This window comes from Pteropus vampyrus, unplaced genomic scaffold, assembly GCF_000151845.1.
Source record: "Pteropus vampyrus isolate Shadow unplaced genomic scaffold, Pvam_2.0 Scaffold173, whole genome shotgun sequence".
NCBI classification, from domain to species: Eukaryota; Metazoa; Chordata; class Mammalia; order Chiroptera; family Pteropodidae; genus Pteropus; species Pteropus vampyrus.
The window spans coordinates 1,551,193-1,575,124 of NW_011888954.1; the positions used below are offsets into that span (position 1 = coordinate 1,551,193).

Genomic DNA, 23,932 nt, shown 5'->3' on the forward strand with positions numbered 1-23,932 from the left:
GAGATGAATGAAAGGAACGTGGGTTTGACAGTGGGGTGTTGAGTGAAAACCCAGCAGAGCCATTCCCCAGTGAACTCCAGCTTAAGTTCTGCTGAAAGGCAGAGATGTAAATGGCCCTTGCCTGCTATGCAGCTTCTCTGGGCCAGACCATGAAGGGAGCAGTGGCCGCGTGAGGGGTGGACTGCGAGCTGCCATGGAGAGGCAGCATGGCACCAAGGAAGAGCACTGGATTGAGAGTCTGGAAACCCTGGCTCATGACCTGGTTTCTTCACTGGCTTCAGGGCTTTGGGCAAGTCACTCCACCTCTCTGTTCATGGTTCCTCTATTTAATCGACTCTCTCTCAGGACTGTGGGAAAAATTGAATGGTAGAGCGAATAGGAGAGTGATTTGAAAATATATGTTATAATATTTTTCTATTGTTTTGGTTCCTGGTGCTCACCTTGAGGTGGTCATTCTCCTCTGGACTTAAATTTTAAGTGGATGCCTGAAAATTTGTCAACAAAAATACAGCTAGGTGTTTCCTGAAGCTCCTTTCAGCTCCTGGATACTAGGCTAACGGTGGTGCCTTGCACTGGTCTGGCCAATGCAGGGGGTGCTAGGATCAACCCTCTCTGGGATCTGGGCTCTTCCTCTGTAGGCTCTTAGTGCATTATCTTCTCAGGCAGCTGCAACACACCATGGTTTTTTGTTAACTTGTTATCAACTGGCATCCCCCGCCCCCCACCACTTCTCTCTAGGCTCCCCCTAATCCTTTTCCTGCAAACTGTTTCCAAACCAAAATTTCCAGACCTTATAGGTTGTGGCTCAAAGCAGCTGATTATTCTGAACCTGAATGCAAGACCACGACATTTCCTGCAGCAAATTTTAACTGGATTGGTTTCTGGAAATTAGGATCTGTCATCCATGGTATTAGCTCTCCTACAAGCTTGGAGTCATCAGCAGATCAGGTCTCCTATGAGATGAATCATGAGCATACAGCTTCCAGCATGGTGGCTGGAATGTAGTACATCTGAACAAATGTTAGAGTCTCTCTCCTGCCACCACCTCAGACATGCATTAAAAACATAAAAGAGCCAAAGGTCAAGGAAGAGTCCTTTACTGTGTTTATTAGAGACACTTTCCAGATGGATAAAGCTCAATCCCTATGCTTCTCTGTTTACAAGTGTTCAATTTGCTACAGACCTACCTAGCAGAGTATCAAGAGAAACACTGTTAAATGTATTGTTTAAATCAAGATGTTCCGTGTTGTCATATTTTGTTATCCCAATAATCTCATGACCTACAGAAGGAGGTGTTTTCCAGGACTAATTTTAGGTGGTAAGCCTGTGTTGACTCTTGGAATTACTGTATTTTTTTCTAAAGGTTCCAAAACCACTTCTTCGGCAACTTGTTTAGAATTTGACTGGGTTTAATATTTTTAAATTCAAACATTTTTGATTGACTCCTGAAGTAAACAGATTCCTAAAAATATAGTACTGAGATCCTTCCATTTAAATCTGAAAATAAAGTTGGCTATAAAAGGAAATCTACTCCAACTAGCCTACTTCCATCTTATATAGAGAACATATGACCATTTCCTATAACAGGACACTTTATAGTTCATTCTAGATGGGGAAAAAAATTTACTTCAAACAAAAATTAACATGACCTTCCAACATGTGAACCTATCATATAAATCCATAGTGAGCATTCTAGTGGTAGAGAAAAGGAAGAGTAAGACAAGAATCCTACCCTTAAGGAATTTTTATTTGTGAAGACTGAAGAGACATTATGGAATAAGAAACAAATCAGCCTAAAGTACATAGCAGCAATTTCGCTGAATTCAACAAACATTTATTGAGCATTGTATGTATCAGGCACATGGAAACTACTGGATATGGATGATGAAACATAGTTCCTGACCTAAAGGAACTTATATCCAAGAATTCACATGTTTAGACTGCTTAGGTCCCAAGAAAATTCCAAGTAAGGAATTTTGTCCAGCATGGGAAAGGATTAATTAATTCTAGTCATGAGCCAATTAATGGCAGAAATATGTTCTGAGAAATGTGTTGCATGCGATTTTGTCATTGTGTGAGCACCATAGAGTGAGTGAGCTTACACAAACCTAGATAGTAGAGCCTTCTACACAGCTAGTCTATGTTGCAGCTTATTGCTCCTAGGCTACAAACTTGTTCAGCATGTGACTGTACTGAAGATTGTAGGCAACTGTAACACAACGGTATTTGTGTACCTAAACATACCTAACATAGAAAAGGTACAGTAAAAACACAGTATAAAAGATAAAAAATGGTACACCTGTATAGGGTACTTACCATGAATGGAACTTGCAGGCCTGCAAGTTGCTCTGAGCAAGTTGATGAGTGAATGGTGAGTACATGCTAAGGCCTAGGACAGTACTGTACACCACTGTAGGCTTTATAAACAATGTCCCATGAGCCCTCTTTCTGCTTCCTTCTGACAAGGTCAGAAACATAACATCAAAGCTGTCAATTCTGTTCTATGAACAGGGATGTAGGCTGGATCGATTAGAAATACATATATGTATTTTTAGGCAAGGCAACCCTTGGTTGACCTCACAGATTGCAAGGACCTTGTCAGCTTACAATCCCTTATTTTTTATTTTTTATGCCTACAGCACCTGGTCTTCCTAGGTGGTCTCCCATCCAAGTACTAACCAGGCCTGACCCTGCTTAGCTTCTGAGATCAGACGGGATCGGGCTTGTTCAGGGTGGCATGGCTGTAGACAGGATTGATTAGAAATATTGAGGCGAAACTGTGTGAGGAAGGTATAGATCACACAGTAGTGGCTGTCAGGAGGGAGTGAAAGGATCAGGAGGAATAAGAAATCAAGACAGAGAGATAAAGGAACTGAGGGGATTGTCATGACAATGTGGTTTTGGCTATTGCATGTTGGAGCAGTGATCGTATTAAGGCACTCTGTGGTATTCACACACACACACACACACACACACGCACGCACACACACACATGCACACACACGGGTTGTTTAATATGGAGAGGGTGGAGAACTGAAGACTCAATATTTGGACTTTGGAAATTTTTGTTTGGTTCCACTGACTCTATCTGGCAAAAGGGCTCTCTCTGGCATTTAAATGATGGAGGAAATAAAACTTATCTATGCTTTATTTTTATTTATTATGACCTGAAAATTTTTATAAAGTGTGGGGACAGGCTGGCTCTGCACTACCACAGAAAGCTTTCACTAAAGTGGCAGTGGCACTTAACCCTTGTTAAGGCAGCTCTTGTGGACCTATGTCCTGGTACAGGATCTTAGGTCCCCAACAAAGAATTTACAGAATTGTCGTCTGAAGACCATCAGGCTAGATCTGGGAGGCTCCAGCACCCTCTAAATACATAGCACTGGGGAAACAGGTGCCTCTGTGCTGAGACAGGTTAGTGGTTGGCTGACTGGGATATAATCTATGAACTCAAAATCGAGATACTGTGAATGAGATGGAATCTATTGCTAAGCCCCACATATAAACGAAATCTATTGTTTTGCTCCCGTCAGAGAAAACAAAATTCTTCTGCACCACACACCCTTCCCGTTTTTACAGAAAATTCGGTTTCATTATAATCTTATGGGACCACTGCTGTATATGTAATCTGTCACTGACCGTGACAACGTTATGTGACACATGACTACAACTGGGAAAAGGGAAATTTGAAGGAGGTGGAGGCAGGGGAAAGACATTCCAGGGAGGCATCACGATACGAGGAAAAGTGGTATGTAAGTCCTTTTAGCCAGCTCCAGTGAGCAGTGATGAGAATTTATTGTGGGAGGACAAATTTGAGATTCCATCACCTGATTGCTTCAGACTTTTAAAGTTCAAATCCCCTAGACAGAGACAATGGTAATTCAAGTTTAACAAGAAATAGATAATGTTACAGGCCAGGGAGTCCATTTCAAAATAAGACTTTCTTTTTGACAGTGTCCCTTTAAATGATGTGACTCTGGAGACGTTTTCTCATTCAGCATCTGCCAACCTACACAATAATTAGCCAGCGACACATTTTCTTTGTTGTTCATTAAGGATTAATGAGAGGCAGAGCTTAAGGCTTGGTTAGATGGAGAAATCCTGAAGGGTTCATCTGAACCTTTCATATCTGTTCTTTTCGCAAACTCTGATGAACAGGTTTTCAATACAAAAGCAGCCGTCTGCCTTCTAACCTACAATATGTCTTTGGTGAAAACTCAGACGTTTCTGGCAGGCTGTCTCTCACCATCAGCTTAAAAGCACATGCACAAAAGGAGGCAGAACAGATGTTTGGAGCTCTGCAGCAGGTTGAGTGAGCTTCATGCCAGGGTGACCGGCATTTTCAGTAAAGCATGTCTCCTCACGTTGCGCTGAGCTCCTAAGGACCATCAAGTAGAAACTCCAGGTAGCAAGGAGCCACGGTGCAAACACATCGAGGTCTGGCCCTTTTGGAGGCAAGTCCTCCTTCACTTATTTATTTTGTTCTGTTAGATTTCTTACTGCTAGTTCTCTCCCTGCTGACAGCCACGCCAGAAGAGGCTAATAGGTGACAAAGAGAAAGTTTTATTTAACAAAAAGAATAAAAGGACAACTAATAGAAGTTTAAATACTTCTGCTTAAATGTAGGCAGCTGAAAATAATGAAGAAAAGAATGATAAAGAAGATCCTGAAAAATTAATGCCTGTCTGGAATTTAGGAGGCCCTGGCCCTTTAAGGTTAGCTCAGAAGGATGCCTGGTTTGGTCCACTTTCTGCTCTTTTCTGTCTTTCATTTTCTGATTCTGTATTTGGCATCGTTTAGCATCTTGTACAATGCCCTGTACCCAGAGGAGCTCGAAATCCATTAATAGATGATGTTGATGATGCCAATAATCAGAGCTAAGAGCTGCGATTGTATTATAAGCAAAGCATTTGAATAATTACAGAGCCAGTGAGGCCCAGAGTGACATTTCTTCATCCCTGTCACTGATGAGGATGACCTTGGGACAAGTCCACCCCCACTGTTCCCTGGGATGCAATTCAGAGAAGGCCTGGATATCTTCCCAGATGAGGGATTCAGAAGACCTGGATTTCCAATTCTACCTTTTTTCTAATCACAGCTAACATTTATTGAGTTCTTATTATGTGCTGGATATCGTATTAAGCATTTCATTATTTCATTCAACTTCGCTACAGTTGTATGCAGTATGTCTATCATGATGAGGAAACAGAAATGGAGGAAATTTGGGTCATTTGCTCAATATTGCACAGGTAATAACAGACATGGAGTTTTAAATGAGGACCCAGGTCCATCTGACTTCAAAACCACTGCTGTTAATCACTACTGGTACTGCCTCCGAATCCAGATAGAAGCCTTTTAGGCTTCTGGGACTTAGTTTCTTCTTTATTTGTAAAATAAGTGGGTAGGTCTAGGACTTCCTAGGTCCCTTGAGTGCCCACATGCTATGGATCACGTTCTCATACCCCCTCTTGACACTCTCTCTTTTTCTACTCCACATTCCATTCAGACCTCTCAGGGCTGTGCCTTCTTCCTACTGTACTACTGACATTTCTATCTACGTGTGCCATGTCATGGTGGCCCAACCATCACACCACCTGGCAAACACCTTCATCTTTGTCATCCTTACCTTCTGGATGAGTGTGGATCTGAGAAAGGAAGTGAGCCAAATAAAGGCCCATTCCTTGTGGAGTGGCATTGGAAACCAAAAAGCCAAAGAGACTCTTATGTTTGGACCCAGAAAAAGATATATCACCATTGTCAAAGGAGAAAGAGTGAGCAGGCTACAGAGAGGGGTCTGGGAAGATTCCTGGAGGCAAAAGTACTAAAGAAAAACCTTTTTACAGAACCTGCCAGGAGCTTATGATGAAAGTAGGCCAGGAAGGGCGACTGGAGCTCAGGATGTGTGCCAAGGGACAGGAGTGTGGAACACATCTAAGCCAAGCTCTTCAGGAGACAAGCCCCTGATGCCAGTCACTTTAAACTAGTCTTCGGACTCTTAACCTGGAGTCTGGGGTTCCCTGGAGGGACTCATAAAATATCTTTATTTTTATTTTAAAAGGAGCTCATACAATACTCTGATTTGAAAAATACTATCTAATGCATTATAATATATACACTAATGACCGTGAGCAAGCCATTTTGTCTCTGCTGGAATGGTTCTTCATATTTAGAAAGAAAAAGACAAAATAGAGGATGGGTAGATGAGATAATTTTTAGTTCTATGAGTTTTCGGCTCAGAAGAGAGGGAAACAGACCTTTCTGAGATTGCCACCCTAGCCGACTGTCTCAAAGTCATCAGTTTTGACCATGAGAATGATCAGTTAGAAAACTGAATTAAGAAAAATGCAAGACTTGCCGATATTTCCTTTGGAGTGGAATTGCCCAGGGAGAAGGAAACAAACAAACATCTATATCGAGAGGCTGATTTATTTCAGTGGCTTCCACATCTCAACCCACACTCTCTGAAGGAAACGAAAACTTGAGACTTGTTTCGTTGTTGTTTGCATTGTGAAGACAATGGAGATGCCATCTCATCAGTGAAAAATAATGCAAGGAGAGGCACAGACAGGTGGATCTCATAATATGCAACTCAAGGTGGAAAGCCCGTATCTATTCCTGTGTGCTCCACAATCCCACCTGTCCTTTCTTCCACCTGTCTTCAATATATACTTCACTACCAGTCTCTAGTAAGGTGGGAGCATAGGTCACCTTTTAACTTATTTGCCCATCGAGAACGGGAGTGTAGCACAGAAAGGTCTAAGATCATCTTTGGCCTTTCTCTTTCTCTCTCTGCAGAGAGCTTATTCATTCTGAGGTTCAGTGCTGCTTTTTGTTGAGATGGCTTTCACACCTTCAGCTTCTGCTCTGATCCGATGGCTCATCTGGACCATCAGCATTGCATTTCCTGCTTCTTTGAGCCATTTTTACATGGATGCCCTCTACCACTTGGTGCGCCCTCCAATCAATCAGCCGGTCCTTCCATCTAGTATTCTACATGTCTCTAGAAGGTAGGAAACAATTCACAAGCCCCGGGCTTCCTTGATCCACCTTCAATCAGAGAATATGCCTTTGGAATTCCAGCCTTAAAATTACCACCATTAGCAGGGCAAATCAAGCCTCCTCTTCTTCTTTGATGTCTTGAGGCTTTGGCCCAATATTTTGGTAAGTTTTGCTTTTCTATGCCAAAACTCTTATCTGGGTCCTTGACTGCTAGAGGGCTTCCCGCCCGCCTGCCTACTCTATTCATGACCCCAGACCTAGTTTTCTCCTTGAGCTCTGGATTCTCCTGCCCTGTTGACTACTTCTCTACCTTGTTTCCCATTTATGGCTTCTCTGCCCATTCTTCATATGTCCTGTTAGCTGTTCATCTGTTCTCTGCCTGGATCCTGACCTGGATCAAATTCTTCCAGTGCCACCCCTTGTGAGCCTTTATCTTACTCATATATAGACAACATAGTCTGGGAAGAACCCCTTACTATTCCCACATGTAAACCAAGGACTTGAATCAGATGCTCTCTAGGCTCTCTTATGGCTCTGAAATGCTATGATTTAAAAGCACCGAGACACCATTTAGCTAAACAATTTCATACAAGGGATGAGAAACTGAGATCCAGAAAGATAAAGCAATTCGACAGTCTGGGGACTGAGCTGGGATTGGAATTTAGATCTTGTGAGTCCTGACTCTTGCCAAACTTCTCAGCTCTGCTTTTGTCTTCCTCTCCCCTGCCCTGGTTCAATCCCCTTGGCCATCTGTTAGATTGCTGTTTACTTGGATATAAGAAGGAAAATAAAGGACCCTTGCTCCCAGGTCACTTCTTGCATTAGCAGCTTCAAGATGACAGTGAGAATGTGCAACCCACTTTACGAGAACAAACTGTTTTTAAGGACTTGAGCACATTGATTGTTTGTGTGCAAGTGGCACCACTAATTACGAATAAGGCCTGTCTATTTATTAAAGCAGGCCCCTTTCAGACATTTCCCGCATGGAAACGATCCTTCCCCACAATTAGGGTAAATTAGTAAGGTTTTACTGAACTAATGAGACAATGTTTGTGAAGCTTGTCTTTATGCTTTCCAGGCAGTTTTGAGACAAGAGTCTATAATTGAGATTCTCAGAGTGCCACATTCAAGGCAGGCTGCATGGGAAAGGAGGTTATCAAAACTCCCAGTCACTTCAAGGAATGTCACAAGGAGGTGTGGCTTCAGGCCCAAGGGCATGTACACACATGTATGTACACACAGGATATGTACACACTCACATGTGTGTGTAGACACACACATATACATAGACATAAAACAAAATTACATGTTTCTGTTCACAGTTAAGCTTCCCTTTCTCTCACTGACAAGTGACTACCCAGAATGCCATGGTGCTGACATGCTAAGTCTGAAATCTTGCCTGATTCATGAGGGATAATACAAATAAAGCAAAAATAATAGCAGGTACCTTTTATTGTAAACTAGACTTTTGCTCCATGTTAACACTTACCTTCACAGCCTTCCAAGGGAAGTGTTATTATCTCCATTCAATTGAGGAAGACACACGGTTAGTATGCTGAGCAGGCTTTCAAACTGATTATCTTTCCACTAGAGCCCCAAAGCAAGTGCTTTATCCCTAATCTAGTTTCTTCTGCTGAAGCTCTGTTTGGTCACCTACCCTGGTATGCTGCTGTCCTTAAGAACTCTCTTTATCCTTTTAGCATAAGACGGAGTCTAAACTCAGGTCATTAGGCTTCTGTGAGCCCCCACCCTGGTGCATTTGATCCTTTAGATCTCTACCTTGCATCCCTGTAGGAGACAGTGGGCAAGGAGTTTTCTTAGGATGGGGCAGCACTGCTTCAATCCTATGGGTTTGGATTGAACAGGCTCCCCAGTCACAACCACTGTGCTGAAGATACAGGCCTGAAGACTGCAGGTTAGGAGAAGTGGGAGGGTGGGATGGTACAACCAGCTCTACTGTCCCACCTGACAATCTCTGCCAGGTGCCTCAATGCCTATATGCCAATCCAACAAAAAGCCAGGGGTATAGGGAATGAAATTAGGGAATGAAACTCTAATTTGCAGGAGAGCAATCTTTCAGCTATTTCTTCAAGTACTTGATTTGTGATCTGGAATAAGACTAAGTCCTCTTTCAGCTTCTAGAAATATCAAATGTGGCACTAAGGGTCAGGCGTCAGAGGTTTAGCTTTGAGTTTTCTGGAAGCAATTTTCCAAGGTATTAGCAAGATCTACAGAAATTATGCAGCAAAAATTCAACAAAAATTATTAAGTGCCACCCTCCAACAGCTGCACGAGGGACCTCCAGAGACTATTAGACTTCGGGGGTAGTGTCAGGAAGCATAGAAAGCTCACTTCGGTGGCTGCATTAGGAAGAATATCGAGATGTCAGATCCCGTCTCAGGCTCCAGACACTGCTCCTTTGGTCTTTTTGTCTCAGTTCCCAGGATGCAACATGACGTACTGCAGAGGTCAGAGGGATGGGGGTTCACATTTTGATTTCACCCACCAATAGCCACACGACCTTGCAGCAATTACTTAACCTCTTTAAACGTCAGCATTTCCATCTGTAATATAAGATTAGACTATAAACTCCACGTTGCACCTCTAGTACCTGGCTCAATACCTGCCTTGTACTATATAGTCAATAAATATTTGCTTACAGGACAAGAATTACTCCTGTCTTATAGATGTTTGGTACATTTTAAACATTCTAGCAAGTCAATCAATATTAGCATCCTTGCTTTGCTTTGTTAATTAACTTTTGAAACACTTTCTCTTTCCTTGCTTCAAAATTCCTGAACCAGTTCTTGGGATATCTCAAGAGGCAAACTCGTAGTGCAAAGTGATAGTTCTGTAGGGGCTGCAAAGGACAAAGATTCATAGACTCATAGGATTTCATCCATAAGAGAGAAGCCTAGGTTTAAAAGGAGATCTTAAAATTCTCTGTTCTAATCCCTTAGTTCACCAGATAAGAAGACTGATGGAAAAGGAGATGACCTGTCCAAGATCACGTAGCTAGTGATGGAGGATGTTCATTCCAAGGCAAGTCTATTTCTTCTGATTAAACAGCTTCTAGCCTACATCCCGTGATCACCAACTAGACAATTTCCAACCCAAATAAAAACTCAGATATGACACCAGGAAGAGAAACTCTTCCCCAAGGCTGTCCCACCCTCTGTGTTTCAAGTACATGAGGACTGGAACTGCTGTGTTCTGTTCCTATAGCTGCTAAGTATGATGGTCCCATGTACTGGAATGCAGCCCAACATGCTTAAGGCAAGAGTACACTAACCCTAGAGGTGGACTATACGCTTCAGGACATGTTTATTTCATGTTTTTATTTTTCACAAGTACGGTTATAATTCTATTTGTGAAAATCCACAAAAGAGACCTCTAAGGTTCACGCCCTTGGAGCACGGCACCCCTCTAAGTTCATGCTTCCTGGTTTCCTTCTCTTACCCTATACTCTCAACCCCTGAGAAGTGGTTTGCTTCTACTGGCTAGATTCATTTAGTCTTTAATTTGTGCAATCTGTCCTTAAGCTAGATTTCCCAGTTTATGACCTTTGAGGGTTGAATAACTCTGCAATTAAAAAATATTCACCCAGAACAGGAAGCAGTCAACCTCTGTGTCCTCTGGCTGGTCTAATTTCTGATGTTTTCTAATCTCTACACCACAGCCCTCCTTGGGGATTCCCGGGACAAGAAAGAACACTCAACTCTTAGTTCCAAGTTTTTATTCCAAGTATTTTTTACAAAATACTCTCTTAAAGTATTTTTACAAGCAAGGATTTCAGAGAAAAAGCATAATCAGTAACAGATATTTTATAACCTTGCTTTTCAAATCACATTACTAAGAGGTAAGTTTCTTTGCTTTCGGTGATACAGGAAAATAGAGATTAGAGGTTTAAAAAAGTTCATAGAGTATTAACTCAATGAACTAATTAACTAATTAATTTGTTGGTCATTCATTCATTTTATATATTCATTCATCATTTAAAAATTATTAAGTATATGTGACATGCAAAGCAGTGGGATACTCAAGTTGAGGGAATAGGGTACAAATACAAAAAAATACATGGTCCCTGCTCTCAATAACCTTATATTCTAATGGGAAGACAAGATATTTACTCATATGTCATAATACAAGGATTTCAGTAACAGGTGTTATCAGTAAAGATTTCTTGGCCCTAGGGCATGATGGGTAGAGATGGGAGGTGCTGGCCTTCCAGGTGGCGGAAAGATCATAATAAAGGTTGCAGAGGGGGAAGGTGTAAAGGTTGGTTAAAAACAAGGAGTGAACCTGCTAGGCTGGCATAGAGAGTGTAGAAGATTAGTATAATACAAAGCAAAAGACCTTACCCGCTCTATGAAAGAGTTTGGTTTTTGTTTGAGAGTCAGTAGGGAGCTTATGAAGGTTATGATCAAAGTTACATAAGTAAAGTGGTCCATAGAAAAAGTGTCCTGGCATTAGCAGTAATAAAGATATTTAGCAATAAGGGGACTGGGAAGAGTGGAGACAAATTTTTGTTGGGAAACTAAGGCAAGGGTCCAGCTTTAGGTGGGTAAAGCTTGGACTAGAGTGGTCATTGTCTGCTTGGGAAGGTGGGGCTACACTGGCAGGGTCTCTAAGGCATTTTGCCAAGACACCTGACACTGTATTTCTAAAGAGCAATGTTTAAATTCAGATCTTCCCCGACTTCTTTAATGTGGGACCAAAGGTAGTCAGGAGATGTCAGTGATGGTATGTTAATAAAACAAACTTTTACTGGTGTTTAAAGGTTTTAGATGCTGCTTTAGAATTGGTCAGGAAAATGGCTGAGCCTGGAGAGGCATCATTTTCACCCTAATGTGACTGCTCCCAGGTTCATTACCATATTTTTTCAGTGGTTATTCTCCTTTGACGAGCATTCCTGCCAAGGGCTGATTTTTCCTGCCAGCCTCCCACTCCAGGCCTGTGAAACCAGAGCTTTCTCAACATAGCTGGTCCAAAGGAGGGAAAGATCCTTTCCTGCTTAACATTCTGCAAAAGGCACAGGCACATTTCCGAAGTCAATCATTGTGAATGAAGCCATTTAAGAGTGAGGCCTGCGACTCCTCTGTGCGGATGAATAACCAGGCGGAGTGAATCGTCAGCAGAGGAGACTGCAGGCGACTCTCTTTCTGCTTTGTCACCCTTTATGACTTGCCTTACGGTCTCAGCGCCCTTCACAGGAATGTCTTGCTTTGCAAAAGAAACAGATAATAACCACAGAGAGGAGACTGCTAGCCCCGCAGCCTGCTAGTAAAAACGTCTGGGGAAATAGGATGCTGTCCAGACTTTACTTTGACACCGACAAACTTGCCGCCTCTGCTTTGCAATCACACGCCCAGAACTGCAGCAGAAGCAGCAGTAGCGATCTGGAGGCTGCATGCCCCACCTCCTCCATCACAGAACCTGTCAAGAAAGCAATGGCTAAGGGGGCTGCTGGTGGCTCAGGACACCTCTTGTCTCCACACTGTTAGTCCATGTTCAGCCCAGGGTGGCTCTCACAGACCAGCACTGTTGGTTCCCTTCGTCCTGGCATCCAAAAGGGATATTGGCTCAAATCCATTCCCTAAGTCAATGAATATCCTCTGCTGGTGCTGCGAACTGCAGCCCCCTCAATCCAGAGGTCAAGAGAGCACTGAGAGGAAAAGCTGTCCAGACTGAGTGCAGGCAGGAGGCCACGCTTTCTAAGTCTCTGTTTGGCTTCAAGTGACTGCTTGAATGTGCCGATTAAATAGTGCTGAGTGTTGCCCTGACGAGTGATAGAGGTAGGAAAGAGTATTGTGTGCTAATTTTAGCTCTTCCACTGAGTCATCAGCACAATGTGTACTCATTCGCTCAACCTTTGTTGAGCACTCATCGTGTACCAGGATGCATGATGGGAGCTGAGAACATTAAGATAAATGGGACGCCTGAGGGATGTACTGGGAGAGGAGGCATTTGGAAAGCCATTTGATCTCTCTAGGCTTGTTTCCTTTAAAAGTGAAGGTAGTGGATATTATTTCTAAGGCGCCTCTCCACTTGAACAGTCTGTGAGAGGGTGACTGGGCTCTCGGATCCCATCAGAGATGGGCACTGGATTAGAGATGTGGGTCCTGACTCCTCATTCACTGATTCATGCTCAGCCTGGCTGCCTCCTATGTCTCAGACAGCCAGAGCATCAGAGTCAGGCACGAGAATCCAAAGTGCCAGGCCTCAGTTGCTCTACCCTAGGTTCACAGAAGTAAAAGACTGACTTTAATGATAGCCAAGTCCTTTTCAGAAGACACTAGTACCCAGGCAAAACTGAATGAGATCCAGGAAGGTTACTAGGGTCCCCTGACTTTCTCACTAATAGAAAACACAGTACCTTAGGCACAAGGGCAGCCTTGAGAATGACTGACTGCAGGCCCCAAATTGGTGGGGATTTACTCTCTCAGAGAAAACCTGGTCCTTGGTCCTTTAAGAGGACTCTCCAGTCCCAGGCTTCACCACAAATGACGAGCACCACCTAGACATTAGTAGGCTTGGGTGTTTCCCGAGGTGCTAGTCAAATGTGACACTCACTCCCCTTCTCCAGCTTCCCTAATGCCTGCTCTCTGTGGAAACGCTCAGTGAAGGCAATATGCCACTCATGAGTTTTTATTTAGCTTTTTCCTTTTCGAGACTTGTTAAAGATTCTTTACATCAAATTTATCACATGGAAATGCCAATGACATCTTCTGACAGCTGCTGTTTCTTCATGAGAGTCTCCAATCTAAAGGATGGAAGCATTTGGCATGGCCTGGAGTTATCGTTCCTCTAGGAGTCCATGTCGTATTCCTCCCTTAGATACTGGAAACCCTTCCCCCTAAAAGCTTCTTCAGGAACTGCTTCAAAAGTATGCCTGTGTTTACGACAACTCCAAACCTCAGTCAGAACAGCATCTGATACTTTGTTTTTCTTTATCAACTCTCTGTTTGGTCCAAGGGTCTTACCTACAAGTGACACAGCAATGTCCTGGGAGGTGGGCATGGATGAAGACCCCTCCCATATTTTTAGAAGGAGAAATAGATGGCATGTTAATGTCAGAAGAAGAAGAAAAATTTCTTTTTAGGTTTTAACACAGGGAAAGAAAACTAGCAGTCAATCACAGAATATCTCTATGTGCCCTAGCATTCGTGGAACTAGGTTCTTTCATATGTCATTTCATTTAATTCTAGGAGGAGGAAGAAAAGGAATAGGAGGAGGGGAAGGAGGAGAAGAGAAAGGAAGGAGAAGACAAAATTGACCTGAAAGAGACTGTGACTTGCCTATGAGCCTTCAGCTAGAGATGTAACTAGGGTTTGTATTAGGAGTAAAACCCCAATGTTCTTGCTCTCCGCATCACATTGCATTGACCTAGCCAATGGTCTGCATCCCTTTGTGATTAACTACATAGGAGCAATTAATGTCAGTTGGGGAGATGGTAGAAATGCATGCCTGGACTGTGCCATCCCCCACCTTCCCTTCCCACGGCTGCCAAAGCTTGAATCCCCAAGCAAGGAAGCAGCTTGCTATTGGTAACAGAATATGTCTTTAGAAGTACCTCTTCAATCCTCTCTGCTCCTTCAAGATCAAGCTAGTGTTTACTGGCAAATAATCTAAGCAATAAAACTGCCATAAACTGTGACAGACCAAGCTAACAGAAATGTACATTGTAGATAAAAAGGCACAGACAAGAATAATGATACCCCATTTTTCCTACTCAGGACATAACAATTAAGAAGAAGTGAATGATTTCTCAGGACATTGGGGGCCCACTAGGAAGTTCTGGCTGAATTCGCCTCATGCATATGTGGGAATACACACTTACTCACATATCTGCACTAAGAATCACAGTGAGGAAAGAGAACAGAAGAGGAAGAAGATACTTTCTCCTTGTAAATATTAAAACATCACAGATGAACCTGGTGTTCTCTTTAATAGCAGGCTCCCTTCTTCTCCTTTCCATTTCCATCCCTAGAGGTACCCACTATATTAAGTTTGGAATACCTTTTTAGCCCTTTTTTCATGTCTGTCTGTCTGTCTGTCTGTCTGTCTGTCTGTCTCTCTCACACATACACACACATACATGCACACAAACACACACATATATCCATAGAAATTTTCACAAGGAGAATAAATTCATGTGGTTACTTGGGTAATGAAAAGTTAATTCTAAAAAACAAAAAAGGAGGAGAGAAATAAAAAGTGGACCTTAAAAGATAAAGCTCACCTTTGGAATTAAGCTCCTGATTCAATTTTTAGGGTATCCGATAGATCAACGTTATTGTCAGAAATAGACTCAGGTATAATTCTGTGAATAGTATATCTGACCTGAAATTTCTTCACAATACTGCTTTAAAGATTGCTGACCTAAAAATAGCTAAACTGATGAATTATGCAAAAATCAAATAGTACAAAAGAACACTACTGTGATCTGTCACTGACATAAACTTGAAGAGAAGACCTTTTACAAATTCCAGAGAGGCTAGTATCATACTTCTTGAACATTCTGGCTACATAATACTCACTGATCTAATTTAATAAATTTAAGATTAAAATTATTCTTATACATTATGATTGCCATTAAGGCAAAGAAACTAATTGACAAATTCAGAAAGGTTGCTGTGAAGGTGTATCAATTAGCCTGAAAACAAAATGTGAAAGGAGTTGAAAATAGCTATGTGCTGATAGATATTCTTAGGCTTCTTCTAAGAGTTCAATTATTTACTCATTCTTTATATTTTTCATTTATTTCCCCAGCACATGTACCTCAAGCACTAAGCTGGGTGCTAGAGATACAATGCAGCACAGTGAAGTGGGAAGACCACTGACTTTAGAGAGAGACTTGGTTTAGGTTCTTGGCTCCAACACTGACCAATAGTGAGATTTCAGGCAAGTTACTTAACCTCTTAAGTCTCCGTTTCCTTACCTATGGAGTGGTGATAACAACCAACTTGCTACTAAGGGGATTAGAGATTATATTCACAGAGTAGCATAGTTTCTGGCAAAGAGTAAATGTAGACAGCAATTATTATTTGGATACCTCCCTTATTCTAAAGGAGCTCATTATCTGGTATGAGAGAGAAAAATAAAGATACAGTTGCAGAGAAATTCCACTTTTGGAATGATGACATGAGATCTGAAGCCCTGCTCCCAGTGAAACAAGCATAAATGGTGAAATTATTTTTAAAAACCCAATCATTTAAAGTCTCTGTAAACTGTCCTAAGGACATACAGCAAACAACAACAACAACAACAACAACAGCAACAACAAACAAAACTAACAAACAAAAAACATTTGTTCAAGAAAAGCTACTAAAAATCAGTAAGAACAGTGAGAATCTGTGACATTTGAATGTCCTTCTCCCCATTCCCCTCCCTACCTTGCTCGGCATCATGGTGGAAACTCTATTCCAGGCAGGTTCAGACAAGACTCCCTCTTCCCACAGATTCCAATCTAGGATTCTGGTATCACCCCAGGAGGGACAGGCCACCAGCATTTCTCATCTTCCCCAGCTATGTGTGGCAGAAGCTAAATTCCAGGTGAGTGTGGCCAAGAAGTCAGGGTTCTCTTGCTCCACACAGCCTCATAGAGTGGAGGCTCTACTTCAAGTATGGCACACTGAGAGTCCTGCGGTCCTGACTGGCCTCACCACAGCTCACTTGTAGGATGGAGGTTTCCAGCTAGGAAAGCAAGCTGGGAAGAAGAGAAACTCATAGCCCTGCCCAGCACCTTTCCTGCCTATAAAGCAGGGTGTCATTCTGAAAGAAATGGGCACCATTTCCTGCCTCTAGCCCCAGGGACAGGTGGCATAAGGATAAAGATCTCCAACGTTCTCCTCAAAGGAACTGACTTTATTTGAAACAGTGTGGAAAAATTCAAGCCTATGGATGATCTCAAAAATAATGCTGATTTTGGTGATAAATAATTGAGAGGAGACTGGTAGACTCATGAAAGGAAGAAACTAAACAGTAGGCCGGTAATTTTACCAGAAAGATACAGGGAAATAGACATCTAAGAAGCACTCGTCCGAGTTCAAAAGAAACTTCAAAGACTGAAAGGGGACCCAAATTGAATTGGACCATCCTTAGAGCAACATATGCCTCAGAGCTTTGCCAGAAACAATAGAGCCATCAGCTAACAATTAGTGGAAGCCAAGAGTTGGATATGATGCCAAAAGAGACAAATAGCTTAACAGAGATCAGGGAAAGAGTCAGTCACAGAGAGCCCTGTTTAAACCACTGTCATTGTGGGATTTGTTTTAGCATGACCAAGCCTGAATCCTCTAAATAGTGACATCAGATGCTTCACACGGTAGGGGAGACTTCAGTAAAGCCAATAAATTCACATCACAGTTACTGGGAATAAGACTTCAACATATCTTTTGGAGGGAGCATAATTCAACCCATAACATCCATACCCAGAGTTATTATAGTAAAAATGCTGAATGCAAAAGACAAAGAAAAAAAACTAAAAGAAGCAAGAGTAATGACTCATTACTCACAAAAGTACCCCAGTAAGTTTAACAGCTGTCTTCTCATCAGAAACAATGTTGGCCAGAAGGCAGTGGGAAGATATACTCAACATAGTGAAGAAAGAAAAAACCAGTCAACCAAGAACCTTATATCTAGCAAACTATCTTTTAGAAATGAAGGTTATGTAAAACATTTCCAGAGAAACAAAAAAGGAGAGAATTTGTTACTAGCAGATTTGCCTTACAAGAAATACTGAAGGAAATTCTTCAGGCTAAAAGCTAGTAACGCCAGACAGTAATTCCACATACAAAAAAAAAAGAATACTAGTAACGGTAAGTAGGTAATTATAAAAGACAGTATAAATGCATAACTTTTCTTCCCTTCTCTTAACTGATTTAAAAATCAGATGTATAAAAATATGTACATAATTTTATTGTTGGGTCTATAATATAGAGATGTAACATTTGTGATAATACCAAATGGGTGGGGAGTGCAGCAAAGCTGTAATGGAGGAACAAAACGACACCAGAAAGTAATTTTAATCCACAGAAACAAATGAAGAGAAATGATAAATAAGAAGGTTAATATGACTAACACTATAAATATATACTTGTTCTTTTTTTCTCCCAGCTTTTTAAAGGACATAAAATTATATAAAGTAATAAAGATAACAATGCATTTGTTCAGTTTGTAACATATATAGATATAATATATATATAACAATAATAAAAAAGGGAAGGAGGACTAGAGCTACGTAAGAGTAAAATTTCTATAAATCACTGAAATTAAGTTACTATAAATCTGAATTAGATTCTGATAGGTTAAAGATGTATATGGTAAACCCTATAGCAATTACTAAGAAAATAACTCAAAAGAATATAAAGAAAAATCATCAGATAAAATTAATGTTACTCTAGAAAATGTTCATTTAATAAAAAAGAAAACAGTGTAAGATAAAAAGAAGAAAAAAGACATGAGACATACAGGGGAAAATAGTAAATGACATATAAATCCATGTATATCAATTATAACATTAAATATAAATGGATTAAACAATCAAATTAAAAGGTAGATATTGTCAAATTGGGGTTAAAAAACTCCATCCATTTACATGCTGCCTACAGGAGACATATTTTAATTTAAAAAATACAACAGGCTTCCAGTAAAAAGCTGAAAAAATATATGTCATGCAAACAACAACCACACACAGAAAACTGGAGTGACTATTTCTGAAAAATAGATATTAAAGCAAAAAATGCTACTGTATATAAAAAAGACATTTTATAATAATAAAAGGTCAATCTACTGGGAAGATATAAAATTATAAGCATATACATATCCAAAAACAGAATCCCAAAATTCAAGAAACAAAAACTGATATAATTGAAGAGATAGAAAATTAACAATAATAGATGGAGAATTCAATACCTTACTTTCAATAATAGACAGCAACTAAGCAGAATGTCAACAAGAAACCAGATGAATAGAACAGTATAAACCAAATAGACCTAATAGAAGGATTAGAACATCTGACCCAACAATAGCAGAATACGAATTATTCTCAAGTGAATATGAAACATTCTCTGGGATAGACTATGTGCTAGGCCATAAAAAAAGCTTCGATAAATTTAAACAAATTATAATCACACAAATTATTTTCTTTGACCAAAAGAGAATAAAATTATTAATCAATAGCAGCAAAATATTTGGCAAATTCACAAATATGTGGAAACTAACAACACACTTCTAAATAGGCAGTGGGTCAAAGTAGAAATGACAAGGAAAATTGAGATAAATTAAAATGAAGAAACATCATACCAAAACTTATGAGATGCAGCTAAACCAGTTCTTAGAGGGAAATTTATAGCAGTAAATGCCTATACAACAGGCTTAGATAAAATAGATAAATTCCTAGATAGATATAAATTCCTATCAAAACTAACTCAAGAAGAAATAGAAAATTTAAATAAAGATATAACAAGAGATTAAATTAGTAATCAAAAAAAAACTACCCACACACATGCAAAAAAGTCTCAGGTCCAGATGGCTTCTCTGAGAATTCTGCTGAAGTCTACCAAACATTTAAAGAACTATCAATTTTCCCAAACTCTTCTAAAAAACAGAAGACAAGAGAACACTTCTCAATTCATTCTACAAGGCCAGTATTACCCTGAGGTTTATATGCTATGACCAAGTGGGATTTATGCGAAATTGGCTTAATATAAAAAAATCGATTAATGTTATATACCTTATCGGCAGAATAAAAAACAAAACCACAAGACCATCTCAATAGACACAGAAAAAGCATTTGACAAAATACTATACCCTTTTGAGATAAAACACTCAACAAACTAGGAACAGAAGGGAACTTTCTCAACCTAATAAAGGGCATCTAAAGAAAAGCCCCATATTTAACATAATACTTAATTATGAAAGTTGATTTCTTCTAAGATCAGGTATAAGATAAGGATATCAACACATGCTACTTCTATTCAATATTGTATTAGAGGTTTTATCCAGGGCAATTAGGCAAGAAAAAGAAATAAGAGGCATCCAAACTGGAATGAAGTAAAACTATATTTGTAAATGACATCGTTTTAGATATAAAAAATCCTAAAGTGTTTACTAAAAATATTAGAACTAATAAATGAGTTTAGCAGAGCTGCAGGATACAAGAAGCAATTGTATTTCAATACACTTGTAATGTACAATCCAAAAATGAAATTAAAAAAACAATCTTATTTACAATTGTATCAAAAAATGAAATGTTTAGAAATAAATTTAACAAAAGAAAGGGAAAATTTACACTCTGAAAAACTACAAAACATTGTTGAAGGAGGTCGAAGACGATCTAAATAAAAGATGACATCCCATGTTCATTAATTGGAAGACTTAAGTATTGTTATGATGACAATAACCCCCAAATCAATTTGCAGATTAAATGCAATCTCTTTCAGAATCCCAAGTGACTTTTTGGTGAAACTGACAAGCTGATCCTATTCATATGGAATTGCAAGGTACCCTAAATATTCAAAAAAGTCTTTGATAAGAACAAAGTAGGAGAACTCATACTTCCTGATTTCAAACTTGTTACAATGCAACAGTATTCAAGACAATGTGGTACTAGCACAAGGGGAAACACTAGATTAATGAAATAGAATTGAAATCAACTCTAACTTAATGGTTAATTGATTTTGAGAGGGCACCAAGACAACTGAATGAGGGAAAGAACAGTCTTTTAAAAATGTTGCTGGGACAACTGGAAATCCAATGCAAAGGAATGAAGTCAGACTGCTACCTCACAAACGTTAACTGAAAATGCTCAAAGACGTAACTATAAGAGCTAAAACTATTAAATTCTTGTAAACAGGAGGAATTCTTTATGATCTCAGATTTGGCAATGGATCAGTAGATATGACACAAAAAGTACAAGCAACAAAATTAAAAATAAAGCAATTGAAATTCATTAAAATTAAAAACTTTTGTGTTTCAAAGGATATCATCAGGAAAATGAAAAGATAACCCACAGAATGAGAGAAAATATTTGCGAATCATACATTTGATAAGGGACTTGTATCTAGAATATATAAAGAAGTCCTGTGACTCAATAATTAAGACATATAAACCAATTAAAATGCACAAAAGATGGTATAACCAATGATAGGGAGACTTTTTCTGGCCATATAGTAAATATTTTCGGTTTAAGGGTCCCAGAGTCTCTTATAACTACTCGACTTTGCCATTCGTAGCATGAAAGCAGATATAGAAAATAGCTGTAACAGATAAGCATGGCTGTGTTCCAACAACATTTTATTTACAAAACAGCTGGCTGCCCTGTGAGTCATAATTTGCCAACCTCAGCACTAGATCAACTCTTAAAAAATAAAACAAAGAGGTAAAATGCTGCTAGTAAGTCATTTCTGGAGATAACATGAAATCTATGGGCATATCCAGACTGTGATAGGTGCTCACTGCCTGGCATAAAGAAAGCAATTAATGAGGCTGTTAAATGAACAAAGAAATGAATAGCGCAAGGCATAGGCCACATGTTGTGTAGAATTTCCCATGGATGCTAAGCTAGACACCACAGGAGATACCACTTATCTCCTGACACCTGTGTTTTGGGGCCCCTTGACTGAGATCTTTAGGAAGAAAACAGCCCAGCCAGGGCAGTGCTGTTAGACTCTGTCAGCATTCCAGATTGAATGCACCTGGGCTGAAATGCAAGGTGAGGGCAAGGAGGCTATACCTCAAAGGGAAGGCTTTTTTTTCTATTACTGGGGGATAAAATTAAGAGTTTTCGGAAACATAATCACTTCCACAAAAGACAGATCTGGAGGTGCTAGACACAAGAGAATCATTATAAGCTACGAACCAGAAAGGACAACATAGAAAACTAAAAGAAAGTGAAGGAAAACTGATGTAGGTGGTTCAATCAAATGATTTGATACTGAACACAAAGGACCAAGGAGGTTGGAAATTCAAACCAAATAATAAATTTGGAAAGATAACATGCTCTCAGTTTGTATCCCTGAAGAGTCATTAATGTGTATTTAAGGCTATGTCTACAAGACAGAACACAACAGTGTGCAAGCAGAACCTTCGGGCTAATGGATTAAGTAGGAGATGGGAGTCCATTCTCTTGGTGTCTGTAACCAACTGACTGATTTTTAGCCAAAACTAAATGACAAGTAAAAACCACTGAAGTGATTTATTTTTTCCATTCATAAAGATTTATTGTGGGCACATGAAGACTGACAAATCAATTTGCTCAAAACTTTCTTCTAGTTTAGGATTCTGTGCATACTATGTGCTTGTCTCTTGACTCAGCTACTGACAAGTATGAGTACCATACTAACTGCAAGCAGGAACAGCATCAGAGACTTTGGAGGCGTTCAGGTAGGTTTGTATCCCTGGTGATGGCTGCCAGAAGATCTGGGGTTCTCCCAAGTTCTTACAGCCATTCTTGTGATGGAAACTGAGTCAATATATGAATTATGAAGTAGTTCCCCTAAAGGCTCCACCAAGCAAATAGGGACTAAGGACCTACCAGGTACTAAGTGCTTTGAGGATCCAAATACAAATCAGATGTACATTGTCTTTAGGCTCTCCCAGGCCAGTAGAGGAGAGTGCTCTGGCCCATTCCATTCCCATTCATTAAGTGGAAGAGGGAGCATTTTAGTTGGCCCTTGAAGAACAGGACTTGGGGGAGCATATTCTATCATAAAAGGGACTTTAAGGAGACCCTTCAATCCCTGGGGCCGAGATTACAGGTAGCACTCTCTCTGACACGCTCATTTCCTAGGGGACAAATAACTTCAGAGTGTATGATAACTAGGTCATTTATTTGATGATTAAACCTGGTCAGTCTCCAAGCTGTCCCAGGCTTGTGCCATGACACTAATTGTGGTACAAAATGGCCATGTTCCTATGATTCCCTTTTCCGCACTTGAGAATTTGTCTCTAAGCAATGGATCACCAATGGTAAATTCGACGTAATCATTTTTCACTGACTCATCTGTGCATTGTGCGGCAACTGATTTGTAAGTGACTCATCCAGGCATGCCCTTCAGCCTCTGTTTTCATTTCTCAGTGAAGTGGAGGGGAATGGATAATGAGTTCAGAAACCTCAGTTCTAGCCCCAGCTCTCCTATTTACTAGCTATGAGACAGTGATCATTTCCTTGCTCTGGGTTTCTTTCTCTATCAACAAGAAATAGGTAGTCAGCAAGATCCCTCCCAGCTGCACCAGCTACGATTTTACATAGTCTACAAAAATGTCCTCTTTATCAGACCCTTAGAAAGAATCCCTAATCATTTCCCACGTGACCAGGCAACGTTTAACGACTATATAAGAGGCTGTCGTGACAATGCTAGAGGCGTGGCAGAAACTTCAGGTCGCCCCTGTGAATACCCTGATTGGCTAAGTGATTGTTCCTCAGACTCCTGTGTTCTACATTGGTGCTGCTTAAACTTGAATGTGCATGTGAATGACAGAGGGACTTAGTTAAAACACAGACTTGGATTCAGTAGGTCCAGAGTGGGACTGGAGGTTCTGCATTTCTAACAAGCTCCCAGATATTATTGATATTGACCACGCTTTGAGTAGCAAAGTTCTAGAGGGTTTTTATTAGGAGAGAGGTATTAGGAAGCTTGATACTACAAACTTCAACCAAATTGTATTTCCTAAGTGCTCGCCCGCAGGCCTTATCAAAGCAGGTGTCTAGTAAGTGTTTGCTCACTGATTGATGGATCTTACTCTTTTGTTAAAGGTTAGAGGAAAATGCATTTCTTCCTTTCTTCACTACCTAGGGCAATATAGCCCAAACAGCTTCCCCTACCCGGAATATCACACCCCATCCTGTTGGCAGCTCCTATTAAGAATTTCTGGATCTCTTAGGTCAAGTTTAATGGAATATCTACAAGATATTTTAAAATTCAGA

The 23,932-nt window shown here is 40.2% G+C and overlaps 1 protein-coding gene and 1 non-coding gene across 2 annotated transcripts in view; both read right to left on the reverse strand.

Moving 5' to 3' along the window:
• ALK (ALK receptor tyrosine kinase) overlaps window positions 1-23,932 on the reverse strand; it is a 653,478-nt gene that overhangs the window by 192,747 nt on the left and 436,799 nt on the right. The gene's annotated exons all lie outside the window — the stretch shown is intronic.
• On the reverse strand, window positions 2,631-2,749 carry LOC111746053. Its single transcript, XR_002782904.1, has one exon. It is a non-coding gene; the product is annotated as a 5S ribosomal RNA (ribosomal RNA).